The 10098-nt window shown below is 40.5% G+C and overlaps 1 pseudogene; it reads right to left on the bottom strand.

The window, feature by feature from the left end:
- Positions 1 to 5799: 5799 nt before the first annotated feature.
- On the bottom strand, positions 5800 to 7073 carry LOC119965892 (annotated as a pseudogene).
- Between the last annotated feature and the right edge of the window lie 3025 nt (positions 7074 to 10098).

Raw genomic sequence — 10098 nt, forward strand, 5'->3', positions numbered from 1 at the left:
ATGGTTTGACCGGTTGAAAATTATGAATAACTTTGATCTTGATACATTCCATTCCATTTTGTTCAGTTGCTCATTCAACTTGCATCCTGAGATCTCACAAGTGTTAGCTTGTTTGGTGCTAGTTCAATGATGTTCAAGCTTGTAAATCGAGTGGTCACATGGACGCTGGGATTGGATTGGATTTGTTTATTGTCACGTGTACCGAGGTACAGTGAAAAGTATTTTTCTGCAAGCAGCTCAACAGATCATTCAGTACATGGAAGAAAAGGGAATTAAACAAAATTCAAGAAAATACATGAGAATACATAATAGGGCAACACAAGATATACAATGTAACTACATAAGCATTGGCATCGGTTGAAGCATACAGGGTGTAGTGTTAATGAGGTCAGTCCATAAGAGGGTCATTTAGGAGTCTGGTGACAGTGGGGAAGAAGCTGTTTTTGAGTCTGTTCGTTCGTGTGCTGGGTCGTGATGTCGTGGGTACAAAAGGATCACGTGTCGGGAGCACGGGAGTTCTCCCCTGTAGCCAATGGTGACAGCACAGGACAATCCCGCCAACAGCAATGGGCTGGGTATTAACCTCAATTATATGAGAGGTTTCTGTGGTTCCTCAGATGGTGCAATGGGATCACTATCAACCTCAACCGTAAAATGGCACCTTTAGCATCCATCCAAAAAGGCAGCAACTATAACTAGATAGCACACCCTCAGCCAGTGTCATGTTAGATTGTAGATTCAGATCCTGGGGTAAGATTGAACCCAACTGGGTGACGTTCAACTGCCAGCGGCTGCTTTCTTGCCTGAAATACAGTTGGAAGCCTGGCATGGCCACCTGAATGGGAGTGGGAGGTTAGGGGTAATGTTTCTAAACCAGTAATCCAGAGGATCTGCCCTAATGCTTTGGAGACATATTTCAAACCCCACTGCAGCAGCTATGGAAGTTTACATTCAACTAATGAATAAAATGATCATGAAAACACCCCATCTGATTAATTAATGCCCTTTAAGGAAGGAAATCTGCCTTCCTTATCTATTCTGGCCAAAATGTGGCTTCAGGCCCAAAACAATGTGGTTGACTCCGCAATGGCATAACAAGTTGCTCAGCTTTAAGCAACTAGGACAATTAGGGATGAGCAATAAATGTTGGCCTTGCCAACAACACCCACATCCCAGAAACAAATATATTAAATAAAAACAATTTTGAGGCACTCCTATAAATTGGCACTCAATGCTTCTGACCAGAATAGGAAGGAGAATGTTTGGATTTGCAAATTGAGGCTATATGCCAATTGTAAGAGCTTGATTGCTACTTTCAAAGAAAGGTGGGCAGAACCTGATTTCCCATTTCACCAGACTTTGAGAAGTCTAACTGGCAATATTTGAAGGGATCACTGGAGATCATTCCCAAAAAGTTAGATTTGTACGAGACCAGGAGAAGGATTGGAGTATTTATGATAATAAAGAAGGGATTTTGCAGGACCCAGTCAGCCTATTGAATGCCTCGTAGGGTTAGAATTGTTTTGAGTGGATGAAGATGATGTCAGCTGCCATTTACTCTTATAGTAAATGCTCTTTATTCTCTTTTGGAACAGAATAATCCAGCATGATGTATAACAGACAACTGAACTCAGACCACCGACTTTGCATTACTGCCAAGGCCAGGCTGAATAGCCTCCTTCTGACATGAATGAATCTACAAGTCAACTGAACCCTGGTGCAATTCATTTGCTTTCTCTACAACCTCTTGATACTGATCCTAGACCAGCATATCACAAGGAACAACAAATGTCCTTCTCTCACTCCGCAGCAATGAGCAGACAATTCTACTGTGTCCTTCGATAGCACCTTCAAAACCCGCAATCTAGAAGGACAAGGGCAATAGGCACATGGGAACAGCACAGCTTGCAAGTTTCCCTCCAAGTCACACACCATTCTCGAAATATATCGCCATTCCTTCACTGTTGCTGGCTCAAATCCTGGAGCTCGCTCCTTAACAGCACTGTGGGTGTACCTACACCACATGGACTGCAGCAGTTCCAAGAGGTGATTCACCACCACCTTGTCAAAGGTAATTAGGGATGGACAATTGCCAGCCAAGCCAGCCAAGCCCAGATCCCATGAAAGAATAAAAAGAAAATACCTGGGTATGTCCCTGTACAAGGTTCATCACACTGAATTTGCCCATTCATCCTAATCACCTAGTCTCTAGAGTACACACAATGTTATCAAACTCGCGTCTCTGACTATTACTCACAACTAGTTGAACTCATCCTGCTCCCAAATACAAATCCTATTCATTGTTTTTCATAATCAGCCTATGTGACAGCTAATCCTTTTCATCCATTTACTCCCCTGCTGTCACTTTGAAGATTTTTCTGCCATTATGTGTGACATTATCAAGAAACACATCAGGAGGAGAGATTTTTACATGACATGTACATTACTCATGGAAGAAATTGAATTCATATAGCATCTTCACACTTTTCTCACAAATATCTGAATGCTCTTGGCAATGATTTGTGTGGGACGTCACAATTGGAATGGAAAATCTGAAATATGATTCCCAAACATTTCCTTTACTGGGGTTTACCTTACCTTCCATCTGATTCTGTTGTAGACTCATTAATAAGGGATTACTGTCTCTGATTAGTCACACAAGAACCACCAGGACGGTAGAAGATGGACCTTACGTCTTTTTTTGTTTCACTATTTCTGTGTTTGTGCAGTCACCTGCTGTTCCACAAGAAGTCATGACTTCCATTTGGCACTCAATCTACCCGTCAAATACCCCCTAAATGTCAGCACCTGGTTAAAGTTTTGGTCAGTGCTGTTTGTTAATTATATTGTTCAGGTTAAGGATAACCAGGGGCTGGTTTAGCTCACTCGGCTAAATTGCTGGCTTTTAAAGCAGGCCAGCAGCACTGTTCGATTCCCGTACCAGCCTCCCCGAACAGGCGCCGGAATGTGCAACTAGGGGCTTTTCACAATAACTTCATTGAAGCCTACCCGTGACAATAAGCGATTTTCATTTCAATTTTTCATTTCAGTAGAGTGTATTGATTAATTATTGTGGGCACGTATCAAGGGACTGAATCTGCACCTGGCCTTGGCCAAGATGGCTATTAAGAGATCCAGGCAGCAGGGGTTGAGCTATGTCAGCGCCCAGGAGTCCCTGGAGAGGGAGCATGTGGTGTCCACTTGAGGGTGTCCACTAGTACGCTTGTGGCTTTCCATAACTGGGGGCCACTGCTGGGGTTGGAATGTATCTTCAGCCGCCAAACCGACATTTTAATTTAATGTTGAATGCATTTCCTTTCAATTTTTGTTTTTGGTACAGTGCCACTTTTTTTTTTGGGGTACATGTAGTATTATCTTTATTTAAAATGTTGCCAGAGAATTGGACAGAGGTACATTTGATTTGTTTTTTGCTGACTGATCATTGCATGGTAGATACTACACATATTTTCAAAGGGTAGCTGTTATGGAGAATGGCTGTGTATCATTCCAAGTACATAACTGTAATTAAAAAGTTACCAGAATGTTAAAAACAGTGCACGTGTTTTGTAGGATTTATTCTCCTTGGCCTAAGGGAAGATCTTGAGTTGAGGGTATGGACTATATTAATGTAATTGTAGTTTTGTCCAAGCAAATGACGAGTTAATGAATTATAACAAATCCATCATCCAACACAATTACTCTGAATTTATGCATCAATAGAAGTCCTCTGACTTCCATCCCCATGACATTGTCTGACTGTGCTGCTGCCTGAGCTTATTTGCTCCCGTAACCCTCATCATCCATGCCTTTGTTAGCTCTGGATTTCACTATATCAATGTTGTCCTGGGTGGCCTTCCATCTTCCATAACTCCACTGGTTGGATGCTAACATGCAGAAACCTGTTGACCCTCCACCCATCCTCACTAACCAAAGCACTGTTGAGCAATGCTTAGATTTTAAAACTCTCATCCTAATCCATGGCCTCAACCCTCCCCATCTATGTAATCTTGATCTGTACAACCCTCAGATATCTGTACTTCAATTCTGGCATCTTGAGCAACCGAGATTTGAATCACTCCACCATTTGCAGCCTTGATTTCAGCTGCCAAACTTCGAAGCTCAGGAATTTCCTCCCCCCACTACATCCTTTAAGACAGTGCTGAAAATTTACCTTGTCCAAGCTTATGGTCATCTACCCTAATATCTTTGATGCAACTCGGTGTGAAATTTTATTTTATAACGATCTTGTGAAGTTTTCCAACAAAGGTACTATATATAAGTATAAGTTTGCTGCATAAGTTCTTTTTGCCCACGATTTTCAATAAACACTTGCCCTGAGATGTGACCCCCCACTGCTGGCATATATCCACACACAATAACATATATTACTTCTATGTGTATCCACACAATAACATCTATTACTTCTATGTGTATCCACACACAATAACATACATCACTTCTATGTGTATCCACACACAATAACATATATTACTTCTATGTGTATCCACACACAATAACATACATCACTTCTATGTGTATCCACACAATAACATCTATTACTTCTATGTGTATTCAAGATTTTTCAGAACTGAAATCAGATGCACAAGTTTATCACTTTTTATCGTCCAATTTAACAGACCTTGTATTTTACATTTCCTGATAACCTTACCAAAGCAGGTTTACATTTCAATGCCTGAAAACTGAATGAAACTGAATGAATAGGGTCCATTAGTGGTTTAAGCTACAAGACATGATATAAACAAAATGCTCAATACGTATCGATACAATGTCTTGTATTTCAATAATTTATGCATTTGTAACAAAGCCTGTGTTTGCATTCATACAAAATCAAATTAAGCACTCATTGTTTCAGAATTTACAGTGCAATGTGAACATTTTAATTAAATGAAACAAACTAGTTTTAAACACAAGAACTTATTCTTAAGTAAACATTTTAAACAGTTACTATGCTATTATTAGAAGTACTGATCAGGCTTATAATTCTAGCAGATGTACTGTCATAACGTCTTATAGTTGAGAAGTCAGCTTGCAGGATTTACACAACAGGCATCCATTAGTGTACAAATCATTCAAACTGAGTATTAAAAACTGTGCAAGGCCAAACTTACGATTACTTAAGTGGGCAATTAATGTTAAATATAGGAGAATTTCTTTGGGGGGGGGGGCACAAATCATTAGTTGGACAGCATTAAAGCTACAAGTCTTAAGCACAAAATATCAACACAATGAAAATAGAACCCCAATTGTTTTCCAATTGAAATGTTACCACTGACCTGCCAACAAAATTTGGAGAGTTTGTGAAACATTGTCAATGCATTTATTTATAGTATCTGTTGATTACATTTTTTAAAAAAGATTTCTGCCCTTTCATTACAGAAACCAACAAATTTTATAAAGGCTTAACCCCCAAGTAAAATATATCAGTTTCGCTCAGCCAATGTGAAAACATGCCAGGGATAATTTGTTATCCCCTTTACACTTCTAAGCAGAAAGAAATTTACACCCTGACATATACAATAACCCCAAATTCCTCTTTTAATCCTCACTGGTTTGATTTACTCAACACTCGGTAATTTCAAACAAGAAATAATGTATGCAAAACAACTAAGGTTTCACAAACCAAAGTGAAGACCAGAAAGTTTATTATAAAACAATATCTTGCCTTGAAAAGCACATTTTTCTAGGTTACCAACCTTTTAAAATAGTTGTTCCACTGTAATCATAAATGTATTAGAAAACCTTAAACTAAAGGGGTATTTAAAACAGGCAAAACATTTACGAGATGTAACCTGGCACATGGCTAAATTTATTCAGAAATACTGTCATGTTTGCACATCCAATGGAAAAGGTACAAAAATTGCTCCTGAATGCAAATAACTGTATGCTTAAGAATTGCCACAATATTTCTATTGTTACATCACTTTAACAAATCAAAATACAACATGTGCCAATTCAGTGTGATTACTGCTGCTGCTTGTTCAAGAGAGGTCCCAAAACACCAGAATGCCTAACAAACTAATCAGTGAAAGTCAGGTTAATTGGGCTTTTAATTATTTTTGATGTCTTGAAAATACCCCAAGAACCATAATTTTCATTGATACGATTGCAAGGGATAAGATACACACTCATTGTTCAAAAGATGTGTGAACTAACAATAATTTAACCAAGAAAAATTAATTGCCAATGGCTTTGCCCCCTAGTGGACAGAATCCATAATGCAGATATTTGTTAGGCATCCAGTTCTAGTAAAATTACAATATCTTAATCTTTGAATATCTGATCTGCTGAATAGTCCAAAGTGATGAGAAAATCAGTTCAATAAGGATTTTCAAACAAACAAGTCACTGAACTGAAAACTGTTAGGCACTGCTTAGACCTTGTGCCATGGCTACTCGTTATGAACCAACCCGTGTAGAAGTGGTTCTTTTGTCTGAGAAGAAACTCCGGAGGAGAACCACCTGGCCAAGACTCACAACCAACAAGATAAGAGCTTCTCCTATGGACCAAAAGGCAACCCTCGAGTTGAGGTCTTCAGCACGACTTCGGCCTTGTGCCTCCCTTAAACAAAATGAGTTTGGTAATCGATCACAGACTTCATGCATTGTGACACTAGCTGACTCCATCTGAGTCAGTGCCGAGACTCTGTTTTCATTGGGAAACAAAGGAGGGTCGTCTCTAACCTGGAAGTCGAAATACACGGTTTTGTGTGTGAAGGTGGAAAACTCGTTGCTGAAACAGAACTTATGTTCCATTTTTAGCAGCTGTGAAGGTGAAACTGTCGTACTGTTTTTTCATCTCTTTGTACAAAACTGCACCATCAGCATCTTCCAACCGACAGTCTACATCATAATGACCACCCGTAATGACCTGCAACTCCAGTGTGCATTTGGTGCCATGCACGATGTCCTCGTAGAAACACTGCTTGGCGTTGTCGGGTAACTCGAAGGTGAGGTCGGAGCCGCGGACGAGCGGCACCAGGAGCTGGGCCCACAGCAGCTGCAGCAACAGCCTGGCCCACATGTCGACTCGGACTGACCTTGCCTGCGGGGGGGTGTGGGAGGGAGGGAGTAGCGAGCCGGGCGGTGAGGGTGACTCGGGGAGCGGAGGCCGCCACCGACGCTCTCGGCAAACGGGTCGGTACAGTGCCACTTTAAGGCGTTGGTAATTTGATTATTTGTTCCCTTCTTTATTCGAAGCAGTATATAAAAGGGAACTGTGGGGTATTGGATTGGTAGGAGACACATGTAATGCTGCATCCTGTAAATAAACCTATCAATATACTGTGAAGAACTTTCTGACTTCACCATCCAGCTTGGTGCTGATTCGGTGGAGAACTCCCTGCTCTTCTGGATGCTTTGCCATCCCAGCTGAACAGACAGCACGCACCCAGGTGTAATATTACACTTAGGACAAGTCCTGGAGTGGGTCTTGAACCCACCACCTTCTGTCACAGGAGGTGCATACACTGGTGCACCTGCTAACAAGGTGAGCCAAACAAACGACCTCCTGACATGATGAATCAAACTGCAGAGATTGTGCAGTTACTGTGTGTGTCCATGTGACAGGATCTGTAATGGATTCTGCTGCATTATTTAATGATTCACCGCAATGTTGACCTCCATGCTAATGCCCTGAACACCCTGCGTTGAGAAAGAAAATAATAGTATGGAGGCAAAAACTGAAATATTGCAGCAGGTCAACTCCGAGGGTCGGGTCAGTATCAACCGTTTTCTTTGACATTTTAACAAATTCAATGTTTATTCCATTCTTTGAGCTGGTTCACAGAACTCATTCTGAGAGAGTTAAATAATACTTGCACAAAGCTTTGTTGACTACAGAGAGTAAACAACATTATCATACATTTTTCTGTCATTTAATGCTTTGCCCTTTAATGTTTAATGTTGCTCAATATACTGCAGAACAATTGAACTAAAGAACTGCAGTGCATAAAGTAACATTCAGTATCCCCAGCTGGTCTGTGCTTCTCATGCTGTGGTCAATAATAGCTTTCAACAGAACAATTCAAGCCAGTTAAGCATGGTTGATTCACTTACTTGCAGATAATAAAAATAAAAAGTAGGAATGAAGATTTCTGCTGCTTTAAGGACAAGTGAAGCATTGCCACTCATTCAGATTTTAACCCACCTAATGGAACAGGCTGTCAAACCTGTGCAGTTAATATACAATGTTTTGCAGTCCCTTGGAAATGTTCAATTAATTAAATAAGGCAATTTTTCTGGAATTCATCAATCTTTAATTATTGCATTGTAAAAAATCTTTGACTGTTGAATTTTCCCAGCAATTTCATGTGTAAGAGTTGTGTGGAGTTAATGTGGCATTTTGCAAATATGCAGACAAGTATTCTACACTTAGAAAATGAAAAATTCATAATGTTACAAAGCAGTCATTATGAGGTAAAATTACAAACTCAGAGTATTGAGGAAACCCTAATGGCAACCATTCTGAACGACGATCTTCATTTTAAAGCAATGATTGAACAAGGGTGAGGATTTCCATTATTTCAGGATTCTGCATTTTCCAATATCAGCAACATCAGAACAGAAGGAAGTCATGCAGACCTTTGATCCTGTTCTGCTCCTTCAATGGAATCTCAGCTGATCTGCTTCTCAACGCTTTCCACCTGCCTTGGGTCCATTGTCTTTTATACCTTTGGTTAGCAAGTGGGGTCCACAATTTAAGGCAGAGCCCTTTCCGTGAAAAAGGTTGTCCTGACTTCTCTCCTGAAGATACGCACCAGTGCAAATCAGATCTACTTTGATCTCGATCAGCTCTCCAAGTAGCAAGTTGCAAATGAAACAATAATTTGAAGCACAGAAATGTCTCCATACACTGCGTATCCCCTGACAATATGCGACCAAGATAAAAGCAATAGCAACTCAGCAATAAATCCAAGATAAGTGGGGAAAAGTAACAAATCCTGAAAGAGTGGAGGAACAGATTCAATAAATAACTTTCAAAGATAATTGGATAAATACTTGAAGGGGAAAAATAATTGCAGGTTTATGGGGTACAGAGTGGAGCAGAGCAATGGAACAATGGTGTAGTAATCCAGGAGACATGAAGATATAGGTTTAGGTAAATGTATTATAACTCAAATGTAAAGCCACACCCGTGACCAACAACACTAGTGTCCCAGTCTGGGACTAAACAGTCCGGGTCTGGGAGGCTATTTAAAAGGCTCAATAATGAGACCCAGCTGCGTGAGCCTCCCCCAGTTACCATCGGAATTTGTACTCCATGGGCCCCACGGGGAGAACAATGAGTGATCCTTCATTGTGAGGGTTATCATAAATTGGATAGAATTTTCAAAGATATGGCACAGGCACAATTAAGCAAATGTCCGCCTTATTGGCTGTATCATTCTATATATGATTCACCTGAGGAAGGAGCAGTGCTCCGAAAGCTGGTGTTTGAAACAAACCTGTTGGACTTTAACCTGGTGTTGTAAGACTTCTTACTGTCCTCCTTCTATATAAGGATGGAGATACATTGTGCAGTTGGAACAATTGAAGACTCCCTTAAATTATTTTCATAGAGATGAGAAACAGCCTTCAGGCATCTCATCTACAACCCCCCCCCCCCCCCCCCCCCACGCACCTCTTACTGTTATGAGCTCAATGAGTACAGTCCTTCTGATACTCTAGGCATGATTCTCTGGCCCCGTTGCGCTTTCGCTCAAGAGTAATGAGGCCGGTGAAAAGCGAAAGAGTCCTAAAATGAAATCCGCGCCAGGCACAAGTTTGCGATGCAACCGGCCCACTCCCATTTGTTATTGGCCAGGGTTTAGAGAACCCAAAGTGTATCAAGAGTTCACCTGACCCACAACTTTTAATAGATTTTGGTATGGGGAGCACACGGCCCACTCTACAGGTGTGGTAGAGCAGAAATGGAGAAGTATTTTTTAAAGCAAAATAATGTTTATTCTATGAACTCAAGTTAACCTTTTTAAAACTTAGAGTGAACATCTTAGCAACCATTAATTCAAATACAACCCCCAAAGAATACAACACTAAGTAATCCTTTAAGCTTTCCTTTTCAACATCCATACGACTGAAA

Source organism: Scyliorhinus canicula, chromosome 1, assembly GCF_902713615.1.
Source record: "Scyliorhinus canicula chromosome 1, sScyCan1.1, whole genome shotgun sequence".
NCBI lineage: Eukaryota > Metazoa > Chordata > Chondrichthyes > Carcharhiniformes > Scyliorhinidae > Scyliorhinus > Scyliorhinus canicula.